The sequence below is a fragment of the Zonotrichia albicollis genome, chromosome 3, assembly GCF_047830755.1.
Source record: "Zonotrichia albicollis isolate bZonAlb1 chromosome 3, bZonAlb1.hap1, whole genome shotgun sequence".
NCBI classification, from domain to species: domain Eukaryota; kingdom Metazoa; phylum Chordata; class Aves; order Passeriformes; family Passerellidae; genus Zonotrichia; species Zonotrichia albicollis.
Window position 1 is genome coordinate 16,717,968 of NC_133821.1, and position 26,773 is coordinate 16,744,740.

At 39.2% G+C, this 26,773-nt stretch overlaps 1 protein-coding gene and 1 non-coding gene across 8 annotated transcripts in view; both read right to left on the reverse strand.

Moving 5' to 3' along the window:
- MACROD2 (mono-ADP ribosylhydrolase 2) overlaps window positions 1-26,773 on the reverse strand; it is an 849,382-nt gene that overhangs the window by 457,089 nt on the left and 365,520 nt on the right. The gene's annotated exons all lie outside the window — the stretch shown is intronic.
- Window positions 4,653-4,842, reverse strand: LOC113459469 (U2 spliceosomal RNA). The gene has a single exon (XR_003380727.1). It is a non-coding gene; the product is annotated as a U2 spliceosomal RNA (small nuclear RNA).

The window sequence follows — 26,773 nt, forward strand, 5'->3', positions numbered from 1 at the left end:
TCAGAGGTTTGGAGTAAAAATATATGGACTTTAGTTTTGCATCAACACCACACATGCTCAAAACAACTTGTTATCTAACATTCATCTGTTTGTCTAGAAAATAAATGTCAGTACTGTCAGGAAAGGGAAAAGTTTATGATTAAACTCCAGCTATATCATCGCTCATAATATTTGCTTGAAGACAGCAAAGATTCAGCACTTGATTTTTCATCCACCACTTTGAAATAGTATTGCAGAGAAGCCATACAAAAGAACACTTAGATAGAAACACACAGCTTTACAGTCAATGTTGCTTTGTAAAAACCATTTTGGAATTAGTACAGTTTTAGGGTAGAAAAGTAATTCAACAAAATATCACACAGGATGACGGGACTAAGCACAGAAATCAATTTTGTTTAAACACAGGTAGATATCGAGCCAATGATCTGCAACAGCCCAATGGAAAGCCAAAGTGCACTTTTCTGTTGTCCTAATGGACTGCTTTAAACGTGAAAGAAAATCATGCATTTCTCCAGCATGAAATCTCCCCTCAAAGAGGAACAAAGAAACCACCCAGTTTTCTAGAATGTAATTTCCAGAGTAATTAATCAACTCAAATCATGACCCCCCTGCCCCCAATCAGTCCTATCCATCTGTGAAAATCACTGAGGCAAGCCCAACCTGAGAGTCATTGTGGGATGCCTGATCGACATTATATTCATTATATTCATATTCAATTGTTCAAGCCATAGCACAGATAAAATGGCAACATGTTAGTGCATAGTGCAGAGACCACATTCCTATCCCATGAATGGTGCTCTCAAATGAAAAAAAGAGCTGTTACACTGTTGCAGGCTAAATTAAGAATAGCAATAACAAAATACTATATCTTTGAGTATTATGAACATGGAATTAAGTTATTTATTCAAAGTATCCCATAACAGCAATATAAGCAACAGGCACAGGCACTTTACTTTTTTCATGTACTGATGAGTTTTGCATGTAGATAGCTCGTGTCTTGCCATGTCATGACTGCAGAACGACAGCAGATACTTATCCACTCAGCCTTAATTAATTTACTCCCAAATGAATACTGCATTTAGAAGGAAATGTAATTTTATCCTAGAAAAGCACTTCACACAAACAGGACAAAACTATTACCTCATCTGATTTGTATCTATTTTCTAATCACACAAGAGACTTACTATAAAAGAATTCAAAATTATTCTAAAAATATGCAACTGCTATTGCACATAAATATTCCATCTTCCTCTCTGGATGAAATCTTTCTGAGGGAAATAGCAGACTTGCTCAAGGCTTGTTTTTCTTACATCTCATGTGGACATGCCTAAAGCACTCATATCACTTTTCCAGCAAACTTTACATCACCTATGTGGAAATATCTACAAGTTCAACAATGTTCTGCTGCTTGTGTTCTGCTAATTCGGTGTTTTAATTATGTTACTTCACATGGCAGAATGAAGTTTGACATTAGTATTGAATCTCATAAATCATCACTTTAAGAAAATGCATTCCCTTGAGGAGACGTAATACAGGTCATATGGGAGTCCCTCTTCTAGCTTCAAACCTTGTTAAACAATCTTAAATGTTTTCAGAAAGTCAGTGGTAGGATTGTGCCTTCTGAGGCACATAAGAAGTAAGTTATATATTATTCCTTTTTGTAATTTTTTTCTATTTGTGGTGGAAGTTTTTAAAGACTAGTATTAGGAGTCAAAATAAAAATGAAATTAAATGTGAATTCAACATGAATTCAACAGTGCTGGCTCTGGAATAAAGGCATGATAACACAGTGTCTCGGATGAACAGTCAACATAGTGCTAGAGATACAGTGTCCCTAACATTTCCTTCTCCTTTTTCATTTTTCTTCATCCTTTCAAAACATTTTACTAAGGAAATGGCTGATGATATAAAACAAAAACCAGTGTACCTCACATAAACATGAAAAAACAGTTTTACAATGATACTCAGTGATTCAAGTTGGCAGAAGCTCACACAGGCTTACAAATAACAAAACTAATCATAGTAGTTCCACTAGAACTACTTTCTTAGAATGCCGATTATTGTTTTTGTGAGGGTGAAATCATGATCCCATATCACTCTCTAAAGGGAGCCAATCAATCTGGTCTGTTTATTTACTAATGAAAGTCTTAAGTTGGGGCAGCAGAAATTTTGCACTTGCATGGCACAGCTTCCACGGGAATGTGATCTTATGCTCTGAATCCCATAGGAACGCACACAGACAGGGACTGATATCAAACACTGTGACAGCAGCAGACCTACTGCAGTAATTCACAAAGGCTCAGGTATTTCTGTTTCTTCTAAAGAGAGCTGCAAAAAGGAGATGGTGGAAGTGTGCCTTTAAAAGAAGGTGGCAGCGCACCATTATTTCAGGAAATGTGTCCAACTCTTTCTGTTGTTGTTGCCAATTCTCTCAGTTTGTGCATTAACGACATGCCAAGGAGCTCCTCTCCCAGGGTGTCCCAGATCAGCTGAGGAGTGGCAAGAGCAGTGGATGCTCAGTTTCCTAAATTAATGAACACTCTGCACTCCCTTTTCCATGTCTATTGATAAAGGGAAGACTTGGCTACTGCCAACCGCTCTACTTCTGCCCCAATGCACTATGAAAAGGATTTCTGCACGCTAAAACTCTGCACAGCAAAATGCAGATCTCTGTGTTTCTCCAGAGGCTGTCTCTGGGAGGCACAGTGCATTAGTACCTGTGACCTCACCCAGACCACCTGGGTTTAAGGCATAGAACACTCAGAAGGGAGTGGGAAAAAAGGCAAATTGATGGCAGAAAGCCACTACTTTTTGGCTGAAAATGAGAAATCTAGGATCTTATTGCTATAGGCAAGTGGCACATGAATCTTTCTGTGCTCTGCTGTAGGAGATGCTCTCCCAAAGAACCACCATGTATGGGCTGACCTAGGGGTAATGAAACCACTTCTTGAATGCTGGCCTGTGTCACAGGTTTAAATAGCTGGTGAGGTCCTGAGCAGGCCTTACCTCACCTGGGTGCATATAATACACACTAAATTAATTTTCTCAGAGAGAGAGAAGAGAGAATCAATATTTACCCCAGGATCAAAATGCTTTTCGTTTCAAGAACTCAGCTGTCTAGAAAAACAAGGAACAATCATTTTGTTCCCATGACATACAAAAGCTTCATTGCCAGTAGACACTGGATATTGACAATAACCTGTGAGCATCATAGCATGCATAGTAATGAGATGGCATTTTGCTGCAGTGCATTTCTGTCTTGTAGGCTTCTGGGTTTGAATCTAAGTGGAAATATTAAAGAACCAAAATATAGTATTTTCCATTAAACAGTAACATGAAAATAATAACAACCAACAAACACTTCCACATCCCCCACATAAGCTTTATTTAACTTACTCTAATTGAAATACTGAAGCTATAAATAATGACTAGTAAATCACTCAGTGATTCAAAATGCAAGGAACATGAATTTTAGGGGGTTTTTTTGAAACTATTATTTTACTGCAATTAAGTCGGTAGTGCACCAAGCTACCACCAAAAATGTCACAGCAAATTAACTTCCTTTTTATTAACCATGGCAGGCAAAATAGTTTTAAAAAGTGAAGGTGTCTTAGTAATGAGACTTAACTCAAGGAAACTAATTTACAATGACATGGGTTCCTCCATTCTGTATTACCTCACGCACTTAATAAAACATGCTTGAAGAGTCAAATTCTTATATCATCTAAAAATTATTGTGATCACTCTCTATCTAAACTGTATGAATTTTATTTCTAATAGAAGACCCAGTTTTCAGCCTGTCATATCAACATGGCTTTCAGTGGCCTGATTGTGTTCCAAAAGATGTCATGAGCCATGCCTGTGATCACCTGCTGCATTACATGGACCTCAGCAGTGACTCTGTCACAGGCCTGATAAAACCAGCTCCTGTTAGCCAACCACTGACTGCAGCACGTATGAACAGTTCTGGACCTCCAGTTTACAAAATGGAATTCTGTCAGCATTTAATCAGTCAAAAGCATTCAAGTGAACACCAGCTCTCCATACTTCTTGGCTTTTTTATATATTTTAAACACCTGCATTTAAAAACTAGTGTTTCCTCAAAGATACTGATCACATCTATTTCTTTCCAACGCTCCTTAATCAGACCAAAGCAAATCCTGAATGTTGCATTTCACCATCATGCAGAGTGTTTCTATCTGCTGCACTCTGCAGTTATTTCTGATTGCTATTTATCTCATTTTTCAGAAAAGCACTACCTGTAAGAGTGGTCAGTGAAAATAAACAGCACCAGTGACGCAAGAACAAGAAAAGACCAAGTGTCTGCACCCAGCAGGCACAAGGTACCACCCAGTCCGGAGGACGATAATCTAAATGTACAATACTGAACATCACAAAATAGATATTAGTACAGACTGAGAAGGCAGTGAAAATAAGATTCAAAGAGAATCAGAAGTGCTCTTTTATTTTAGTTGGGTTTTTTTTTTTTTTATATGGGGTTTTATGGAGGCTCAGGAACTCACTGAGCTGAAAATTGGTGGGAATTAAGAGAACACTGTGGAGAGGCATAATCTATGTTTGCTCTGTTCCTGCTCTTCCCTTTGCACTCTTTTATGGTCATTAAGGGACCTGTTGCTTTTTCCCCCCTTTTTTCTTTTCACACCATTCTAGAAACACAGCAATAGCAGGCTTCACGCATGGAGAGGACAGCATAAGCTCCTAGTACATTTCCCAGTCCCCAAACTCATTTAATATAAAATCCTCCAGCTGAGGACATAACAGATATTAAACTGATAAAAACATATGCTGCACTTGATCTTTGCCAAAAGGTCAAGAGGCAAACACGAATCAGCAGACTCGATGGTTTCTTGCTCTGACTCAGTGCGCACGCTGAGACTGAATCATCCCAAGATTTTAACACCACGGTAACAACAATTATGCAGCTTTATCACTCAGATTTATTTCAAAAAGCTGCAGACAGACTACAGACCCCAAATAACTCGCTCCAGGATCTCAATGAGCTCATGATTTTTACACACACAGGAACTGTTTCAGGACGGGAACTCGAGGAAGTTAATGATGCCATGTTAGCCTCTCAAAATATTTCAGCCTTGATCTGATTATTTCTTCTATGGTAAACTAAATAAAAAGAGAAAACACCTAGCTTTCCCTCTGGCCACCAAGCTCCTGCAGCTTTGATGCTCCCAGCCCCAAATATTTAAGGAATCTTCTGTTTTCTGATTCATAAAGGGTGTTTTTAGAAACACATCTCCCATTCAGAAACTATTTCACAAAATTCTAAAAAGCTGAGGGAATTTTGAATAAATAGCTTATTAAAAACAGAATTACTGCAGTGCGTTTTCTTAATCCTTGCTGGACTCATTAGAGAATCTTACACACTAATTCAAAGACTAAATACCAGCCTTGGTGAAGAACAATTACTCGGTATCAAACTCCCCCATAAATTAGCAGAGAAACTGTCCACACAGGAAGAGCACTAAGTCAATACTGCTAAAGCATCAAAAAATCATTCCTGTGCATGGAAACAGAAAACATATTTTGAAGTTAATGAGTAATAACAAAAGATAGTGTAGTAACTTGGAAAATGACAACTATTTCTTTAAAATTATTTTCAAAAACACTTCGTAAAAAAACTTGGAAGCCTTTTTACTACCAATGATATTTTCAATCACTCACCATAATCACTAATTGTTTGAAAGAATACAACAGCCGGTCACAAGGTGAAAGGAAAGGTATTGTCACAGCAAGAGAAATTTAATATCCTGATGTTGGTGCTCTAAGATGCACGAGACAATCAGCCAGCTATAATGTAATTGTTTAATTTTCAATACAGAGTGTTTAGCGAATCATTATCAGCAAATCCACTGGATTTTAATGAGTTAAAATATTTTAATAGCATAGCTTTGTTACTGTGTTTAATCACCTTTCCCTAAGGCTCTGAACAACATTTAAGCATGTGCTTAATTTGCTATTGAAGTCAACAGAATGAACAATGAATGGTCAAGTTCAGCATGTGCTTAATGAGATTTACTGAGCCAGAATGCGGAAAACCCAATGTGAGCACAATCAAAGCCCCGAGGTATTAGCCAAGTCCACCCTGAGTTTCCCTGAAGATAACAGGGCCTCCAAAAGGTGAATGAAAATTTTATTTTATTATGACATGTCTACTGCACACCCGCACGTCTGAAATATTTATGTAGCAAAACACATACCAGACTTTGTAGGTCTTTAAAGTAGAAAAAGAAAAAACTTTGGATTTAGCCTAAAATACTAACTGGAAGATTTTGTGGAATTTTGTTTGGTGTCCACAATAGTTTTTGACATGAAACAATTACTGATTTATCTCATGTTTCTTCCAAAAAGAAAATGCAGTATAATTTAGATTCCTGGGTAAATGCACATAATTTGGGAATGGAGGAATGGAGCTAACATTTATATTTCAGTTATCTGTTCCTCTGTGAAAAAGAAGGAACTTAATCCAATATTACTATCCCACTTCCTCAGTCATTCAGGCAAACTCTGTTATCCTCCCACACCTGCATATGAACATCTGCATTGTACCAGTTGGTACTTTTTCTCAGACTTAATTAAATTAAATCAAATCACCTGCATGCCTTTAAGCCCCCTTCTTTACTACCACTTCTTCTAGAGCAGGCAAGTTCAGTTTAACCAACAGCAACTCAATGAGCTTTGAATGCAGCATATAAAATACACAACTGTACTTTTCTATTTTGTGTGACATTTAAATGGCCTAAGCAAATATTTAATTTGATTGCAATTAATCAATATTTTCTTGACAGTAAATATTAAAAAAGGGAGTTGATTCCAGGAGAAAAAATTCTTCAGATTCCATTCTCATTATCAATGTTCAAATCTGACTTTTCCATATTTTAATTCTTTCTCTTTTAGCTTATATGGAGGATCTGGTTTTGGCATCAAATGTCACTGAGACTGTTTGGGGCTTTTTGCCCTGCCCAGAAAAAATAACAGTGATCTGGAAAAATATTAAGCAATTTCTCTGAACAACATACAGTCACCAATCCTTTCTCTAATGTGCTGTCAAAAGCAGACAATCTGTTAAAGAAAAAAAAATTAACATTTAAAAGTTGAATATAAATGTTGCTTCAAAATGGCAGTCATCAGCATGGGAAGGAGTTAATATTCCCCACTCTTTTTCTAAGAGTAAAAAAGGCAAGGAACAGCTGTCACTCAGGTGATGAATACAAGCTGCCAGCCTTTTAAACAGCAGGTACAGCATTTGAGCTCTGAATTAATTAGCATTCAGAAAGTCTAAACACGGCTTGATAACTCTGCAAGATGATTTTTGTCCCTTCCTGCAAATTAATACTGCTATTAAGATGAGCAAGGGCACAATGCAGATCGTAATTGTACCCATTAAACAAAGTTTCACAAGTAATGAATTGGAGGCTCTTGCCAAGAATGCATCAAGTCAAATAAAGCCTTGCTGCAAATAACAGACGCACAGGAATCCATCTTCGCTTTTTCACGGCACTCACAAAGCCACACACAACATGGATTCCTGGGTAAATGCACCAAATGTTTTCTGCATATCAGGACAGGCTTCCCAAAAGTTCATGTTTTTAAATGCCTTAATAGTGGCTTTGGCATTGGGGCTATTTCCATTCAGGAGCCACTCCTAACATACACATATATCCTGAAAGGGAGTTAACAAGGCCTCAGAGATTATGCTTATAATGTCTTAAAAAATAAGGCCTCCCTCCATCAATTACTGCTGCAGCACTGCATCAAAGTCTACACAATCCATGTGGAAAATCTTCCTCCTATATTTATCATTTCCTTTAAACGATGAGCATATTTTATAAAGCACAAAAATGATTGATATCAGAATTTAATGATGTTTAATAAGTGGCCATCTGTCAACAGTCAAGGAGTAAAAAGGAAGCACATTATTATTTCCCAAAAGACTAGAAATATTGATGCTAATTAAAAGGCACATTATCATTATCTCAAAGCAATGTCTAAACACTAATCAGACTTCAGGTCCAGGGCAGGAGAAAGAGGGAGAACTATGGATAGGAGTGCTCCCCAAATGGGTCACGGGATTTGAGAGTCTCCAAACTGGTGTTATGATAGCACACAGATTGGAACTTGGCAAGTAGCTCAACTCTTCAGAAGAAACCTTTAGTGCATTTTTACAAAGATTTGTAGATGAAAAGAACCGTGCTAAACATGGGCCTTCACTATTTATTATTTCCAATTTTCCAGCCACCTTATTTCACAACAAAATAAAACTTGTGGTGCCCAATCACATGATTAATTGCACCATACTAAACTGCAACGTGCTCAGTACTTTTAGCTGAGAAATACCTCAATGTCATGTTAACATAAAGGACTTATGTGGTCAAATAGACAAAAACCTGCACAAAAAGGAACAAAACCCATGCACATAGTGTCTGAAGCACTTTTGACTCTCTGGGCCTCAAGGAAGACCCTGTAGGGTTCAGGATGCTTCAGCTTCTCCTGCTGAGTGCTACGGAGGAGGAAGGTACATAAAGGTAGGTGGTTCCATCTGCCACTCATATTTGCCTGGAGCTCTGCCTTAAATATTAATAGTCAGTTTATTACCTTTTAAAACACAGGATTTATTGCCATTTTCACAATTCATCTTGATCAGAACCTCTTTTAAGCAAACCTCTCCTAACCTTAAAACCCATACTTCCTATTCTGAGGCCATCCAGAGCCTATAACATACTTTTTGCCTCAGAATGCAGAAGCTGATGAGACTCTTGGCATTTATTGCCTGCAGAGAGGCACAGTTACAGGCCACTGGCAAATGTTTTCCTGCCCTTGAGATATGAGAGATGTGTGAGCAAGACATGACTGATCCTACCTCCCACATCGTGGAAACTCTATGTACAGTCCCAGGTTTAGCAATACTGACTCTGAGCCAGGCCCAGCAGCTCACCAACTCCATGAGGTTTTATGTTGTTAGGAGGAGAATACAGAGGAGAGATGCAGAATATTCCTGTGCTGAAGGTAAGCAAAGCATAAACAAACATGAAGTAAAAGGAATACTGGAAACAGGTGGAATGAATACAGGGATGAGAAAATCACACTGAAAGCATAAAAATGGCAAACTGAAAGTATCCCAGGCTGGAGAAAAGCACAGCTACCCTGGCAGTTGAGGCGCAGGGGCATGAGTACCATTCCTTATTGAGAGCAGGGATTTTCCCCACAGTATTTTTACTGGCTAACTTTTTCACCTATAATTGCCACTATCAAATTACCATCTCCATTGTGCAAAGCCACCTCTAGTCTTCCTCCTCAGGTCAAGGAACCCATTCATCACTGTCAAGTGAAGCATATTTCCATTTCTACTTGTCATTTTCAAACCATCACTTCACACAGGTGTGACCTCTGATCCTCACTTTCCTTCCAACACTCCCCTTGCTCTACTTTGACAGTCCTCCATTATCTCCTCCCTGAGAAATATTAAAAAAATTTAAAGGAGATGTTCCTGGCTTTGATTACCCTATTCCAATATAACTCCTTGATCTTCAGCATAAACACTTCAATCATTCTGGCATTTTCATTGACTCGAATTAAATGCAGAGACAGTAATTATTTCACAATCCCCTTGCCCTTTCATACACAAGTCTTCTGCCTTACACAATGACAAAGTATTACCTCCCAGACTCCTAATGGTTCAGATACTTCAGATACATTTTGGATATGAATCTGGCATGAGGGGACTCATAAGTAAACCTTGTGAGGCTTATCCAGTACTAATTGTGAGTGATTACAGTGCTTTTCTCATGTTGAGCTCCAACGCTCAAACATGACGCTATCCATATAACCATACAATAGTTCCACTGATTAACAGGTTCCTTGGGGTGCTCATGACAATGAAGTTTAAGATCCCCTGCATTTTGCAGCCTCTTAATGTACATTCAGCAAAGCTGAAGAAAAAAGTAAATTCAAAGTACTGTTTACATGAATTGGAGACTGGACATTTCAACAGACACACAGAAATGAAACAACATCATCAGTATCCAGTTTTACTTATGTTATTTACTTCCATATTCACTACATTTGTTTTAAATTGGCACCAAATTCTTTATTCTTGGTGCATCCCAGATTTGCCTTCTGACTCTGTGCAATTGTTGTTCATTGTATAGCTGTCAGAGCAGAAGTGGAATGTATGAAAAGCTGGATAATTGTTGGGGCATATGGTACTACAGAAAATGTAGGGGTTAGAAGGAAGAAGGGGGTTTTGTTTTGATTTTTTTTTAAGAGTCTGGATATGACTAAAGCTTTTTCTGGTGGGCAAAGAAAATATCCCATGTTTATCCATTTCTCCACAATTTGAAAAGTTGCTTGCCTTTCCCCCTCCTCCCCCTTTTTCTTTGGGGGTTGTTGGATGGGAAGAGAAGAAGGGCAGAAGTTATGTTATGTTTAACATCAATTGTTATTTACATGACAAATAATAGACCTTCCTTCTGGTTTGTTTCTTGTGTCCTAAGAAAATATATTCTCAAAGAGCATGCATGACATTGATTTTCACCAAAAAAAGCACTGAAATGAGCTAGCTGCTGTGTAAACAGGTCAGGCTTCATACCTCACATGCATTGAAATGACCAGCACAGTTCACTCTTCTCAAAGGTATTGCTTCAAGCTGATTGCTGACTCAAGACAAGAACACAACCCTGGTCACAGTGAGTTTCTAAGCATTTTCTCTGCAGCTGCAGGGTATAGAGGGTTTTCTGTTTGTTTTGCTTTTTTCCCCCCTCTTTCATATGAAACCTCAGATTCTGGAGTACAGTTTGGCAGCACCCAGGCTGAAATCACTGCCAGTTTCCTAGGGTACAGAATCTCTAATAACACAAAGCCCTGACTATCTACTTGCCCAATAAATAATCAAAATTTTCTACCACGACTGTCCTTAAAATATACGACTTCTTGTTCCTCTCTCTTGCTTGCAGCTAATCCTTTCTGTCAACAGCGTTTCATCTGTAACAAGTCTGCCTGTGACATGCTAGGTCCCAATACATCTCTCAACAAATCCCCCATGTTCACAAAGCAAAAAGGTTGCAAAAAGGACCACAGAGACAGAGCCTCTCTCCTATAATGGAATCAGAAAGGCGGCGCTTTCCCCTGGAAGATGCTCATCAAAGGCGAGGCCGGGAGAGACAGCGCGCCGGCAGGGAAGTCCCAGCTCACATATTGCATTTCTGGTGTGTGGGAATCCATAAAATCAGGGGAAAAGCTGCAAAAAGCAAGCCTCAGAGACAGCAGAACTGTGATTAGAACTAAGCAGTAGCCATAGGATAGGTCAGCAGAAAAACTATGTAAAAAGTGGAAAAGTAAGGACAGATAGAACTATGTTCTGAGTATTAATGCTTGTCTAGAACAACTCCCTAAGTAGAAGAAAAGTTTATCTAGCGAGATAATAGGAAGTTTTAAGCTTAATAATGGAGCTCTGTGCATTGTGTTTTAAGGCTTACAAGCAGGTATTGTATTCAGAATAAGCATGCCTTGTTTTAACCAAAGGTACCTGTGCTTATAGTGATTGGATAGAACTACTGTAAATGTGCTTTTGCTTTGTGTGATTGGTAAAAAAACTTATAAAGTAAGTTGTAACATTAAGTTCTTGGTCTGCTGCCTGGGATGTGAGCTGGTGGCATCTTCCCATTGTCATAACCATGGAATAAGAGTGATGCTGGAAAATAAAACAGCTCAAGGCACGTTCCCAGCAGTCCCATCCCATTTGTGATCTGTACACAGCCCCCAGCCAGAGATACTGGTGCATAAGCAGAACAGAGAAGTTGTGATATTTGTATTCCTGAAAGGCTTCTCTGTCAGGTTCAATTATTGGTCACACTGTCATGCTGGAAAGCTGATCCAGGTGATGTTTGCTTCATACTCAGCAATTTTGAACAGTGTTTTTCTAGCTTTAAGGGCTGGCATTGTACATTGTACACTGTCCCAAGTCTTGCTCTTTAGGACTTGTTCCTCCTTTTTTCCTCCTCTCTTCTGCCTCTGCTTCAATTTAACACTTCTTCACTTTGCCCCACATATCAAAAGAAAATGCATGAGGTGGTAAAAACTGGACGTATCATTTTCACCAGCAGCGAATTACCAGAGGCTTCCCTTGGTTTTGCAGAGGGATAATGGGAATAAACTCCATAAGAGCCATTTATTCTCCCCACTTACCCAATGCCTGGCCCTGTACCCACAGCAGCCTGAGCTTAATGTGCAGCTGTGGAGGGGAGGAATGTGACAGACACCAGCTTGCTCTCCTGCTTCCTGTGGGAGAGGACATTACCTCTCCTGCAAAACACTTTTACATGGCATGGCTGCTTTCTCCCAGTTTCCCAGGGAAAGAGCTCCATTTTCATCTTGTTGACAAGGAAATGAAAATTGTCCTTAAATTCACTGTACAGACACTTAACACCTTGGGGGTTGTTTTTCATCTTATCTGAGATTTTAAACCAGCTCCCACAGTTCACTGTGCTTCTCTGAAATCTGCTGCCAAGCCAAGAGTTTCAATTCACTCACTGGCCCAAAGTACTGCTGAAGCTGGTCTTGGTGAGTGTCAAACTGCTAATAACTGAGAGATACCACAACAGCCATTAAATCAAAAATTGCAGAGACTCTAGTTTTGTCTTCTGAGATGTCTGAGGAACAGTGTGCCTCTATCTGAATATACACATTCTCAAGTGGAAAGACAAAGTTAAACCTGTGCCTGAATTAACTGAGCCTCCATTTAACTGAGGCTACTTTGAAAAGGATAGAGTCTGCTCTTCAAAACTGATTCTGTTCTTGGACTGATTAGATGGGGCAGCAGAATGACAGAGTTCACCCACTGACATGTCAGCTGACACTACACAATTCTGCACTCTTTCAGATTCAGCATCTTATATCACCTCAACTAAAACTAATTATAACAACTATTTACCCTTAGTAACTTTTCAAGCAATTCTATTATTTACTTTTTACAATACTATTTATTATGTCTGATGCAGTTACTTAATGTTACAACCAGCTGAAACACCCAACATATAATTTATAAAATTTCACCTTGGGCACTCTACTGAAGTGCTGGCATTGCCAAACCTCTATGGGACATCTGCACTTAAGTAAATACTGTTGCAGACACTTAAGACAAATTTTCACACACCAGTCTATTAATGTTTCCTACATACAAAATTCCCAAATGAACCAGAGGCATTCATAAATAATGTGCATTAATGGGCAAAAATTTCTTCACATGGAGTCCATAAATCTTCAAATACTTGCAAGATAAATAATTTGCTTTTGTGTAATAGAAAAGACAAAATTTTGTGTTTGGTTAAACACTTGGACCTAATTATTTTAGAAGTATATCAGCACTCCTACCAAGCACAGATGGGAATAAGTAAGAATTTATTTTATGCTCCCTTTGCTATGTTCATAGGAATATGAATTTGCATTTATGGTATTATTGTGACTAAATTTGAGAACCATTCATCTGGGGAAGAAAATGCAAGGAATACCCACATTTCTGAATGGATGTTAATTATCTGGGTAAAAACAATTAGGCCACAGCCACCCTACCTACCTTGTAATGAGGTGAGATCCTAAGAAGAAACAGGAAAAAAAAAAAGTAGTAAAAGGGCAATTTGGACAGATTTTCCCACTTGCTTTCAGCATGGCTGGTCAGTCAGCAGTCAGCTAAATAACTCAATAAGTAAACAGGAAAAAGTTAACTCATATTATTTATTAATTGTTTAAAAAGAGCACAACAACAGTGCAACCACACAGCTCTTCCTCTCATCCAAGAGAAGCCAGCACATGCTATTATTTCAGGAGTATACTTTTCTCCCTGAGAAGTAACCCTGACTTATGTAATAATTCGGTTTATGTGTTTATAGACAGTAACTGCAGCTGAATTCAGGCACAAGTTTAACTTTTTTCAGCTAAATCTGAAAGTAAAAAGACCTACATAAAACCACCTTATAAGTGAATCTGGAGAAAAACAATAGTACAAACAGAAAAACTACACAAACTCCTTGTAACAGTCCAAAACTTTGGCTTTCCAAGGTATGTGGTCATCTAAGCAAGTCCCACTGGGACCACATGGCACGTAAACAAATTAACATTTTGTTTAAATGTCAATCAACAAGACCTCTCCATTCAAACCCAGGTCAGCTGCACTGGCAGCTGCTGAAGTGGTGACATTCCCTGCTTACACAGATGCCTGGGAGTCGGTGGAAATGCCACTCTACTTTGAAAATATCCTCCTAGAACCTTACAGCTTAAGCTTTTCAAAAATCTATATAAAAAAAATTACAGTAAAATTTCTGAGGAAAAGCCCAATTGCTTCCACCATCCTCTTCTCATTCAGAATATTGGAGGTTAAAACCCCAAACTTTTCACTCCAAAGAGCAACCAGTGCAATTTTCATACATTCCTCTGTACTGCTCATTGTCATTCCTGTAAAGTATTTCAGACACAGTTCTACAGGTAGTGGCATCATGGAAACTCTCCAAAAAAAATGGAAGGCACTGGCTTAAAATACTGATCACCAGATGAGGGGAAGCTTGCAAAGAATTCTGTTGGATCACTCTATTAAGCTGGAATTTGCAGAAAGGTAGTGCCACATCACTGAGGATGCCAGGCAGGTAACACCACATGAATCCAACAGAACAGCAAGAACAATTGGAATGAATCCCCAAAAACCTTTGTTAAAGGTGGTACATGCAAACACAGGCTGAAACAAGCTATGATGGCATACCTGGGAGGCACATGGGGAAAAGCGGCGGGGTGAAATGAGAAAGAAAAGTGTAGTGGTTTCAGCTTGAATCAGGCAGAAACACTAATTTTGTGTAGTGGTTTTGGTTCCCCAATTTGAGATTTTCCAGCTAACGCACTAATTAATGTGGTGGGTTCAGTGCTGGCTAAATGCCAGTGCACCCACGAGGATATATTTACACATTTCTTGCTGTGAGATAGGATTAGGAGGAAGGTAAAGCAGGCTCAAAACTTTAAAACAGTATAAAGAAAAGTTATTAACAGTAACTAACAGAAAGAATAATAAGAATCAGAACAAAACCTTTAGAACACTTCCCCTTCCCCCATAACCTTTTCTTCCCTACTAACAAAGTGCAGAAGAAATTCAGTCAGTTTATCATTTCTGGAATAGTCTTTTTTCAGCTCACTTAGGCAGAGGAGTTCCAGCCAAGCTGTGGGCAGGCTGGCCATGTCACCTGCTCAGGCCAGACGGAAGAGAGGCCTTCCCAGGACTTTTTTTGCCCTTAACATAGATATTCACAGAAGTGTGTCTAGCTTTCTCAGCAGTTTAACAGATTGTCAATTCTCAAAGCTAATTACAAATTGGTTTTTTGTCAGACATGGCAAAGCCAGCACATTAGGAAAGACACAAGGACAGGTAAATCGTTTTCTTGGTCTTAACTTTAAATGTTTGTCAGATTTTTTGGTAGTTTCGGTTTCTTTTAGTATGAACAAACAACACTGAACTTTGCCAAAAAACCGTCTCGATTTGTTATGAACTGCGAAGAGCTCATACACAAAGACATTGCTACTCTTCCTCTCTGCCATGTAAATATACATGATCAAGTTGCAGGTGATAAGCAGTAAAGAATAACAAAATCTGGTCTACTTCACTGTGAGGGGACAACTCGTGCACATAATCCACTTCCTAGATATTCTTCAGCACAATGTACAAGAATTTAAAAATGTGTTACCCATGACAGTTCTCCTAATACCTTTAATTAAAACACTACCAGAAGTTATAATGAAAAAGCATTACTTCTTTTTTTAATACACTAAACCCTCAAGCTCCAGTTATTTTACATTCTGTTAAAAAGGAAATGAATAATGAAGCCACATTTTGGGATTTAACATAATCATAAGATTCTCAGTTAAAGGGCAGGAAAGAGGCTTCATTTTAAAATTTCCTTTTAACAGATACAAGCTTTATGCTCCTTTATTATTGCAAATACGCTAATTTAAAATGTCACCCTTTTAAGCTCTGAACATTTGTTAACAAGCTGCATCTTTCCTCTGCCCCACTACACATGAAACACAGGGTCTCACTGAATGAAAAGAAACTAGTTAATGGTTGCCCTTATTCTGATTTCTGGCTGCCTTGTAACACCCTTCTGGATTTTGCTCTGAATGCAAAATGCTTAATATCACAAAGTTTTCCTGGTGATCAGCATGCTAACATGTGACTACTTACAACAAAGCTATTTACTGTTTGCAAACTCTCCCACTCCCTTCTGACAAAAGCATTTTATCATTTCCTGGATAAAAGCTGGGATCCAGGGGCACAGAAGATGAAGGTCAATTGACTCCAAGAATTCCTGCACGCCCGTGTGAAAAGCCAGCATGTCCACCCACTAAGGGTATTGAGCACTTGTTAGCATTTTATGGGGTTCACAGCATCTCCCCACTGGTTCCCACAGCAGCTGTAGGAACTGTGGCTGCCCCAGCCTCCTGCTCTTCACTCTGGGAATGCAAACATCAGCTGGTGCTGTCTGCCCGAGGCGATGATGCCACCAAGGTCCTCCATCAAGGAGAGGATGGTGGCCATGCAATGCAACTATAACAGTTCTATCTCTTATCTTCACACAACTCCCACCTCATTATTTCAGCAAATAAACCAGACACTGAGCTCCTTCACCACACAAGCCTGATTTGTGAAACCACAAGCCCAATTCCTAGAGCTATCTTCTTCTGCAATCAAAAAATATTTTGAGCTCTGTGATCACATTATCAAAGACTAAATGATGGCAATCATATACAAAGTCAAAAACAGGCAAAACTGTGAGTATCTGTAACTCTCTGAGCATCCTTAAATGCATAGCCTCTGTATGTAATTTCTGGGATTTGGAAACTGCAAAAATTTGGAATTGGTTTGTTTGGATTATTATTTTTTTTAATTTTAATTGGTTGTTTGGATTCTTGCTTTGTTTCTGGCAACTAAAAAGCCAAATTGATATCCCACTATGAAGCAGCACATTGATGCCGACATCCGTATCATCCGTCACAAGATCCACTTATCAATAATGTGGTACCTAAACAATTGAAGTAAAAGACAGAGCTAGCAGATTATCTTCTGTGATAACAAGGTGATAGCATACATATCTGCTACTCATTTCATCGAGTATTTGCTAACAGCAGAGAAAAATCCTGTGTTAAGTTCCAGTTTTTGATAAAGGTGCACTTGTTACAGATCTGTCCCATCCAGTTCCATTCTTCCTGCAGAGCATAGCTCACCTCTGCTCAGCATGAGAAAAAAGGGGTTTCCAGAGCCTCACTGTAACTTTGAATAACTTAGGCAGATGTTTAATAAGAAAAAAACAGAACCACAGCCCCTCAAGAATTTTTAGACCCTTGCTCAAAGCATGAGGTCTACTTCCTAATAAAAACAGCAGCAACAAGAAGCCACCAGGAACTGTGGGATAACATAGCACTGTTCTTAAAGGATTTAATGAATGGAGGCCTTAAAATTCATACCTTGATAATACTGCAAAGCAACTCCAAAGAGAGTTGGAGTGTAACTGGGCCACACGATGACCCAAGTCATACTTGGGAGAAACAAAACCTGATTTAATATTTAGCAGATCAGAATAAATTTGGGCTCTAACTACAGTTACAACGTAAGACAGAATATAAATTCCTTGCCACTGCCAATATATTTTGCCCAATAGCTCTGCCAGGTCGTATCGACCTAGAAAAAGGAGCCTGCATATGTGTGCATATCTGAATGCATTACACATGCACCTCTTGGAGAAGGAGCAGCTATGCAGGATTGATGGCTACGGACAGTATTTCTAATGGCCTTTTTAATTGGCACTATGATGATTAATTGAGGCCTTTAGAGAACTCTGGGAGTGCTCATTACCACACAGCATGGTGTCCCAGCACACTGTGTGGGTGACCGTTATTACCAAATAGTCATCAAAACAGGAGACACTGATAAGATAAATTTTACACAAATCCATGAACCCCAGAAATTGAAGCCTACTACTGAGACAGCTGGAAAATTCTGCTTTCTCCTTAATACATTATCTTAGCATTGTCCATATGCTCCCAGAGAGCAGAAAAGGACTTCAGAAAGGTATTGAAAACAGGCTACGTGTGTACTAAGGATTAAATACCTCATGCAGTACTTCTTGCCTTTGCAGAAGTTTACATTCTCTCACTCTCTACACACAGGATATTGCAATTACCCCCTCAGACAAGAGCCAACCACATGGTTACTGCACACCTGCAACTGCTGGGAGAAAAGCAGGTGTGCTCAAGAATGGCCACCAGATATCTCACCAAATATCTGGTAAGAGGTAGCAACAGAGTACCTTGAGGGTTTCTGCCTTCTCCCTTTGGGTTTATACAGCTCTTACCTGGCCATGGAAAGGGACCTGGGAGTCCTGGCTGACAGCAAGCTAAACATCAATCAGCATTGGGCCCTGTGCCAACCATACTCCAGGCACAGCATCACCAGCTGCTCAAGCAAAGTGATTGTCCCTTTCTGTTCTGCACTGGTGCAGCCTCACCTTGAGTGCTGTGTGTGGGCAGTTTTAAGCACTGCAGTACAGAAAAGACATTAAGCTATTAGAAGGCATCCAAAGGAAGGCCACAAGGATGGGGAAAGGCCTTGAAGGGAAGTTGTATGGAGGAGCAGCTGAGGGCACTTGGTCTGTACAGCTAGAGGAGACTTTATCACAGTCTACAACTTCCTCTTACGGAGGGTCAGACACCGATCTCTCCTCTGTGGTGACCAGTGACAGGGCCCCAAGGAATGGCTTGATGTTGTCAGCACCAAGCCTGAGTTCAAGAAATGTTTGGACAATGCTCACAGGCACATGGATTCTTGGGGCTGTCCTGTGCAGGGCTGAGAGTTGGACTCAGTGATCCTTGTGGGACTCTTCCAATTCAAAATATTCTGTGATTCTCTGGTTTCTTCACCCAGCACTGTCTTCCCAGCACAGTGAACAGCCTCCATGCTCACACAGCCCTCCCTGGCTCCTACTGGATTACTGACAGTAATTCCCACTCCCTTTGTAGCTAGAGGGGTGTTTGCTGCCTCAGGGCTTCTAGAGCCCACGAATGTCTCCAATACTCAACACAGAACCATTTAGCCATTTATAAATATTCTGTAAATAATCTTAGATAACACTAACACCATCTTGCATTCTGTGAATGATTCGGGATTTTGTTGCACGCTGACAAAGAACTCATTCTCATTAGAATTCCGCAAAATCTTCTTACACAAATCTCCTGTCAGCTTCAATCCATTAAAAATAATAAAGGTATGCTCAAAAGTGGGGACCAAAGCAAATTTTGTTTAGACTTAACAGATCCCATTTACTGTGATGTTAATCAGACAGCAACAACTCATGTCTTCCTTTGCCTTGACAATGGGATCTGGTAGGACATTTAGCTGCTTTTCCATCACACCGCAGGGCTGTAAAACACTGCTTACAGAACACCACAGATTTGGCCCTGCCTGTAGGTCACAAGTGTTGGGAAGGATGAAAGTTTGACAAGAAAGTCTCACAGATATGTATGCTTAGCAGAAAGATTTTTGAATGTAGAATCTGAAGGAATAGAGATGGAAGCAAGTTTTGATATAGAAGAAAATAATTGCTGAACCAGTCTTACTGGATAACCAAGGAGGCTAAGAGTATTTTAGTTAGAAGGGGTTTTTATGACTTAGAGCAAAGGATAAACCCACTTCAAACAAGAAAATGTTTTTACCAAGTAGGAAGATAGCACAGGCAAACAAGTCAGCAAATGTTGCAAGTAGAAAAAAGGTCTCAGAATTTTCCACTGCAAAAAAAATGAAAAACAACTTCTAGCTTAAACTGTAATTTAGTTTAAGTACATTAAACTGTAATGTACTAACTTTTAGTGATTAGAGAATGGTAACATGAATATGGTAATTATAGTAGTTATGATAGGCTATAGATAATAGTTAAGCTATAGATTGGTTCTACTGTATGAAGATGCTCAGCAAAGAAAAGTACATAATGCATTGTAACAAAACTCAGGGTCTGCAGGCCTGCCTGCAGCTGGAGCTGACAGCTGTAGGCACAGCTCTGTCACCCACCTCCCTGGGCTGCTGTAACCTCTTAGATGGAATAAACTGCATTTTGGAGAGCCCCTGGAGTCCACATCTCTCATCCAGGCTCTTACACACAAGGAAGGCCGGCAGAGTTCCCAGGCAAGAAATATTCCCAAAGTATTATCCCGTGGGCAGAGCATCCCTCCTGTGCTCATACCTTTGAAAAAGCCTCTTCAAATCCAGAACCTGAAATAGTGATTGTCTGCCAGCCAGCACAGGAGAAAAGCTTAGATCATCTTTTGCCTGATGGCTTTTCATTGTCTTCCTTTCTCATTCCTACTCCAAAAAAAAGAGGCTTTGCTGCAGCTCTCTTCCTAAGTGGAAGAAGCCAGATAACAGATATGATGTCCAGCCAAATATAAGCTCCGTGACAAGATGGGAGTAGCTGCCAAAAGTACATTCCTTAGAAAAAAATAAAATTTTACTCTCCTGATGAGTTCAGGACTGTTTCGTCAGCTGGGCCCATACAGCTAAAGCCAGCCAGAGATCAATTTTGGATCAGGCATTATTGCACACCCAAAATAATGTGTGGAACATGGGTGCACATAGGCAAGTCTTTGTTGCAAGGTTTCTCTTAAAAACCCACATCTTCTACCTTCCTAACTGCATCTCCAGCTGATTTGCACCAAAGGTTATATTGCAAAGGTTATATTGCAAATTGTATATTTTTACATTGCATTTTGTGAGCTAAGAACAGGTAACATCATGGAAAAAAACTCCAAGCCGACCAAACAGTTGTCAGAAAGCTGGGCTTTCTCAGCCATGACAGTAATGCTGGACTAAACTGGCTTTGAAAGATTTCCGAGTTGTGTAGTTTTGAGTGAGGATTTTATGAACCAGTTTTCAATGTGTTTGGATCATTAAGAATTAGTTTAAGTTGTAGTTCCCTAGAAAAGAAACTAGTGTAAATCAATCTTATTTTAAATACGCATGAACAGCTTAAAATTGCATCATATGCCGTTGCTAACATGTAATAGCTTCCAACTTCAAAGTAGATTTAAGTGTTGCTGCAGAGCTGAAGATATCATTTGGAAACAGATGTTAAAGTGTCATGAAAAGCAACTCTCTTACTGAATAAATGAACTTCTTTATAGCACTTAAAAAAATTAGACAGGTTAAATAATAGATGCCCTATTCAACATTTTTAGATGGTGTAAATAGCCACCTTTATGAATCACAAATCATAACAAATTGCCATGTTTCTGGAAATAGGTATTAATCTCCTTGAAAACTTGCGCTCATGATACACAGCAAGCTTGCTCAATAAAAAGTAATGGAAAAAAAAAAGAAAAAGAAAATCAGAAAAACTGACAGACATGTCACATTTGTAAGAACAACTGAACTGGTGAATCACAAATCCCAGCCTTTGTCCCAAGAGCATTGCTTCTACAGAAAAACAAACAAACAAAACTGACAAAAAAATGCCCCAAAATATCTCTGTTTTGAATTGCTTTAGATTTTTCTAGATTCTTTTTAAACTTCAAAATTCATCTATTCTGGTATTCTAAAGAAACAAGGGTAATAGCACTCTCACTGTGGTTAAACCAATCTTTAATTCAAGTTTGATTTAATGAGGAGTTTGTAAAATTCTATGACAAAAACACACTCAATATGTTCCTTTCCTTGGCCTCTTGTAGACAGAAAATGATATTTTCAAAACCCACTGACATGACTCAAATTGTTTTGCCTCTAGAATTTTTATGGTTTCACACATATCTGACACATCATTTTTGCTACCCTCTTGTTAACTCCTCAAAACATTAGCAGCATTTCAGTGTACGGAGGAGATGCTAAATTAAAGAGTCGATTTCAGTGTTTAAGCCCCAGGGCAGAAAAGGTTGAGCACATCACAGAGAAAATGTATTTTACTTCCAGCTTGGATTGCCTGTGCTCTCATTACACTACCTCAGGACCCCTTCAGCTGCTGTGTGAAGCCGAGGTCTATTAAGCTCTGAAGGGAGCTCATTCTTCTGTCCTGTAAGCTAAAGAAAGACATTTCTGGAGTGATGAGAACTGCTTGAGCTGGATGGAGAAGATACTTGAAAATGCCTCGTGGGGCTCCAGCCATACAAGCCAAAGCATAATAGCACTGAACCGGGGGTGTGGCACAGCAGATATTTATAACTGCTGCCGGACAAAGCTTTTATTGCCTTCAGAAACCCCGAGATGAAAGGGGAAAACAACTCTACAGTGAGGGCGGAAGGGTGAATGCCCACAATGGGGTTTTTATATATTACCCAGACAGGCTTCTGCGGCTGTGGGACTTGTGTCATTCATCGAGCTAAGAGGATAATTTTGTGGTGTGTCAGCAGATGGAGTGAAGGACAGAACTGCAGCGAGCAGGGCCCTTGGTTTATGCACACCTTGACAAATGGCTAATTGCAGCCCTGGGCTGTTTTGAAATTCTGAGCATTCATATGTCAGCTACAGAAATCACAAGTGAAATCTGGCAGAACAGGAGCAAGGAAAAGCACGGCAGGGCAACAGAGGGAGAGGGAGGGTTCATTACACACAGTGTAAAAACAAGAGGATTTGCAAGAAGAGCACCAATGTGTAACTGGTGCCACTCACAAGAGGTACTGAGGTACATTTGGCATAGAAACCAAAAACCAACAGGAAAATTAAAGTGAACATATATATTTTCTTTTTCCATTCCTTCTAAAGCTACAGATTTTTCTCCGAGGAAAAAAACAAACCCAACCAGAACAAACCCTGTGTACCAAACGAACCAACTTGTTTCCCATCTCTCTTTCCCTTGTCCAAAACCAGCCACTCTAGAATGAATGCAAAAAACTCATCAATTCATTTACATGAAGACATGGACAAAGGAAGAATCCTTGGACATAATAAACAACAATAATAATAACAACCACCACCCTCATCATCATCATCATCATACCATTCTTTAATGGCTGAAGATACACTACATAATTTCTTTGGGAATTGATACATTTCAAGAGGGGCAGTGAAAGAAAGCTGCCCAAAATATTTCAAATTTGTTTCAAAAGATCCACTCAATACGCTCTGCTTTTCAAAATCCTGCCTTTTCATGAAGCATTTTCCAGTCTAACTCCTCAGAAGAAATAAATTCAATTTAAGAGGGAAGAAAGGTACAATTTTCTCTAACTGGAAAAGGCAAATCAATACTTCATAAGTATGGTATGCGTTAAGATAATTAATTTTCCACAATATGCTCAAATCTCAGCAGTGAAAACAGTATAAAACTAAATTAATGACTAAATATTCTCCATACTTAGAACACGAAAACACTCTTTCATTCTTGTTAAATAGATTAAATGGAAATGGTTTCTATGGCTGTCAAACTGCAGCAAGTCTGAGCACCTTGAATTCTGAACCCTATGGATAGTACCATAATTGTCTTTTCTTAACCATTTGTTAGAAGTTTCATATTGTATCAAAAACCTTTTTGAAGGGAATGGCAACCTTTACAGGTCTCATTCATTTGGGCTGTGCCTCATTTCCATTATTCCCAAAGCTCATGTAGATTATATTCATCTCATTCTTTGCAAGGTCATATTTTTCTCTGTCATTTTACTTGTTACATCCCAAGCTTCAAGATCAGCAAACACAGCCTTAAATGCACTTCACCCTCACTCTAAGGAAAAAAAAAAAAGAGAAGAAAAGGAAAAAAAATCCTTTAGAAAAGGCGATTTTGACATTGGCTGCCTGCAGCTTGACTCCCTACAGCTTCTCAGTGAGATCAAGAATAATACTTCACTTTATAATGCTCACCTCGAGATTGCATCAGTAATGAAACACTCCAAGCAGGGATCAGTTAGAACAGCAAATGGCTTTAACACTTCCAGGGAGCAAAGGAATTGAAACATACCACACTTCCCATTTGCAGAACAAAGAGGGGACTAAAAAATGCAGAAATAAAAACAAAAACAACAACAAAATCCTTCATGGTGGAATGTCTTGAAAGAGAATGGGTATGGCTGGAGGAGCTGCTGTGCTGCATAAGGCACTGAGGTTTTGTTACCAACAGCTTAAAATCTACACTAGTGCAAAATAAATTCTCTCATATTTTTCTCTTGAGGATTTCCGTCTATTTCCACATTTTCATAAAAGCAAAGATGGGACCAAAAAGCCTTCCTGAAGGAAAGCATTGCACTGCAATGACTTCCTGAAGATTATTTGTAAATTTATTCCCAAATTTCTAACATCCCTGTACACAGGCGTACATAGGGAGTTCAAAAATATATGGAGCAAATGTACAAGCAGAAACAATAAAATAAAATCCAGTCATAAAATCTGCCCCCCTCTGAGTGGGATTTCACAGGATGTCAACTGGAGGAAAGAAGGCAATAAAAGGGGATCTGTGGGTGTTCACACTGTACACAAGAATGTATGCAGGCATATCTCACTGTTTGATATACAGGTTATTTCACTGGGAATTTCACATCTTCTGACATGTCATCCTCACAGAATAAGAATGTGATCTAATTTTGATCACTTCTGATAAGGTATTTTTATACAGCAATGCAGGGACAGAATCCAGTACCAGCCTTGCACCATTGCAGAGCAGGGAGAAATTGTTACCTGCACATTTTCTGAGGCCAGGTTCTCCCTAATGGACACAGGATTTCTACCCTTTGAATCAAAGCAGAAAGAGCAATTTGATACTCAGTTTTCAAATTTTCTCAGAGCATTTTTATCCTGAAGGGTGGAAAGTTGAAGATAGCTCCTCCTATCTTGAGATCTCCTACACATGCCTCCAGAATTTAGTCTGAGGCCAGGGAAGGAGATGATATTTAGCTGGTTAGAAAGGAGAAAGCCTGAGTCTGTCACTCTTGGAAGAACAGCCAGCTACAGACAAACATTTTTATTTGTGCACATGACATTGAATCTGAGTCACTGAGACAAATGAAATGCAAAAACTTCACTTCTACAAACCCATCCTCTACATCACTTTTCAGAGCATATCTCTGAAAGAAAAAGGCTTAGAACTGTGCTTTCCCATGCAGGGAATTGTTTCTAGGCTAAAAGAGGGCTGCAGGGATGACAGTCCAGGTGTATGGAACAAGTGCTCACCTGGATGAGGCCTGAGAAGATGACAAAAGTCTGGTGGGGACTCCACTGAGGTCACTCCTGCAGCTCAGAGGCTCTGGCACTGCCAGTCTCACACTCAGTCCTTGCTGAATATCCATCTCTTTAGATGTTAAAGCTCCCACGTGTGTTTTAAGCCTACTTAAGAGGAAAACTATAGTGCTAAGGGTTTGGGAGGGGTTATGTAACAGTAGCCCTGAGAAATAAAACCAACAACCCATTTTCTCAGAAGCCAGGAACCTGAAGTAATTAAAATAAATCACTAGACACTGAAAAAACTCTGCACCTTATTTCTTGATTTTGGTTTTGCTAATGCAAGGGCCACTATACACTGGCAGACACTCAGATTTGTCAGTATTTTTAAAAGGCATGTAAATACTTTAGATTAAAGCTTAATTATTTAATTCACATAATTTTTCTGTCTTTTGTATATCTGTTTTGTAGTTACAGCAGTATTTTGCCATACGCTAATTTTCAGACAAGACTGTGTATTAGCAGGAGGCAAAGTTTTCCATTAAAGAATGTAACTGCAAAACCTGGTAAAAATACTTTTAGAAAATCCATAAGAATTTTAGTTCAAGGCTTTCTTCTTATACTAATAAATGTATTAATGTCCATTCTGTATGAAGCAACATTATTTACTGCATACCTTCTTCCAGAGGAGCACTTGAATATTTGTGGAGAAGTACAACACATCATAAATTTTCCTGTAACTAATGCTAAAAATGAAAGCAACTGCTTTGTACTAAAGAATTGCCCACTGCCAAACAATGAATTTGAAAGAAAAACATCAAAATCACTTAAATTGGATCTTGACTGGTATGCCCCAGGTGAATTTTGTCCCAGGGTTAATGTCCACCATCTCTAGATAATTTAGAAGTGATGAAAAGCCACATTTCTATTTCTATCATTGTCCACAACTACCAAAAATTTCTCAATCTATTGAATATAGTATGCCAGGCTCCCAGATGACTGGTTTGGAGCTGGTGACATCAAAATTCTATTCAAGGAATTTAAATTTCTTCATAGGCGTCTTGGGAATTTCATTTCCAGATCAGAAGTGAACTTTAGCATAACAAAATCTATCAGTTCATATCCTGGAACATAGCTGAACCCCACTAGCATCATTTCAGAGTTAGAATTCAGCTTCCTATAACTCAGATATGGTATCATTTCAGGAGAAGGAATAAATAGAGAAAGCTCAAAATGGTACAAAAGAATGATTACAACAAAAGTAACAGGGATGTCTTAAAATGACAGAAGTGTGTATTACAGACTTAAAATCTAAAGCATCACAGGTCACCTGACAAGGGTGAGGAGCACCTTCACACAGAGCCCCCAGTTGGTGAAATGATTTGTACTGCTGTGCAATGCCAGAAAACAGGATGGGATAAACAGAGAGCTGAGTTGGGATGTCAGCTACCAGGGACTTCAGTGGGAGACATCAGTTTTTCCAAAATTTCTGGGTGTTAGTGGAGTGTTCCCATCACATCAGAAAGTCTTGTGAGGAGGTCTGGAAGGCACAAACCTGCTGTGTGAGGAGATCAGTCTTGGGGCTGAGCAGAG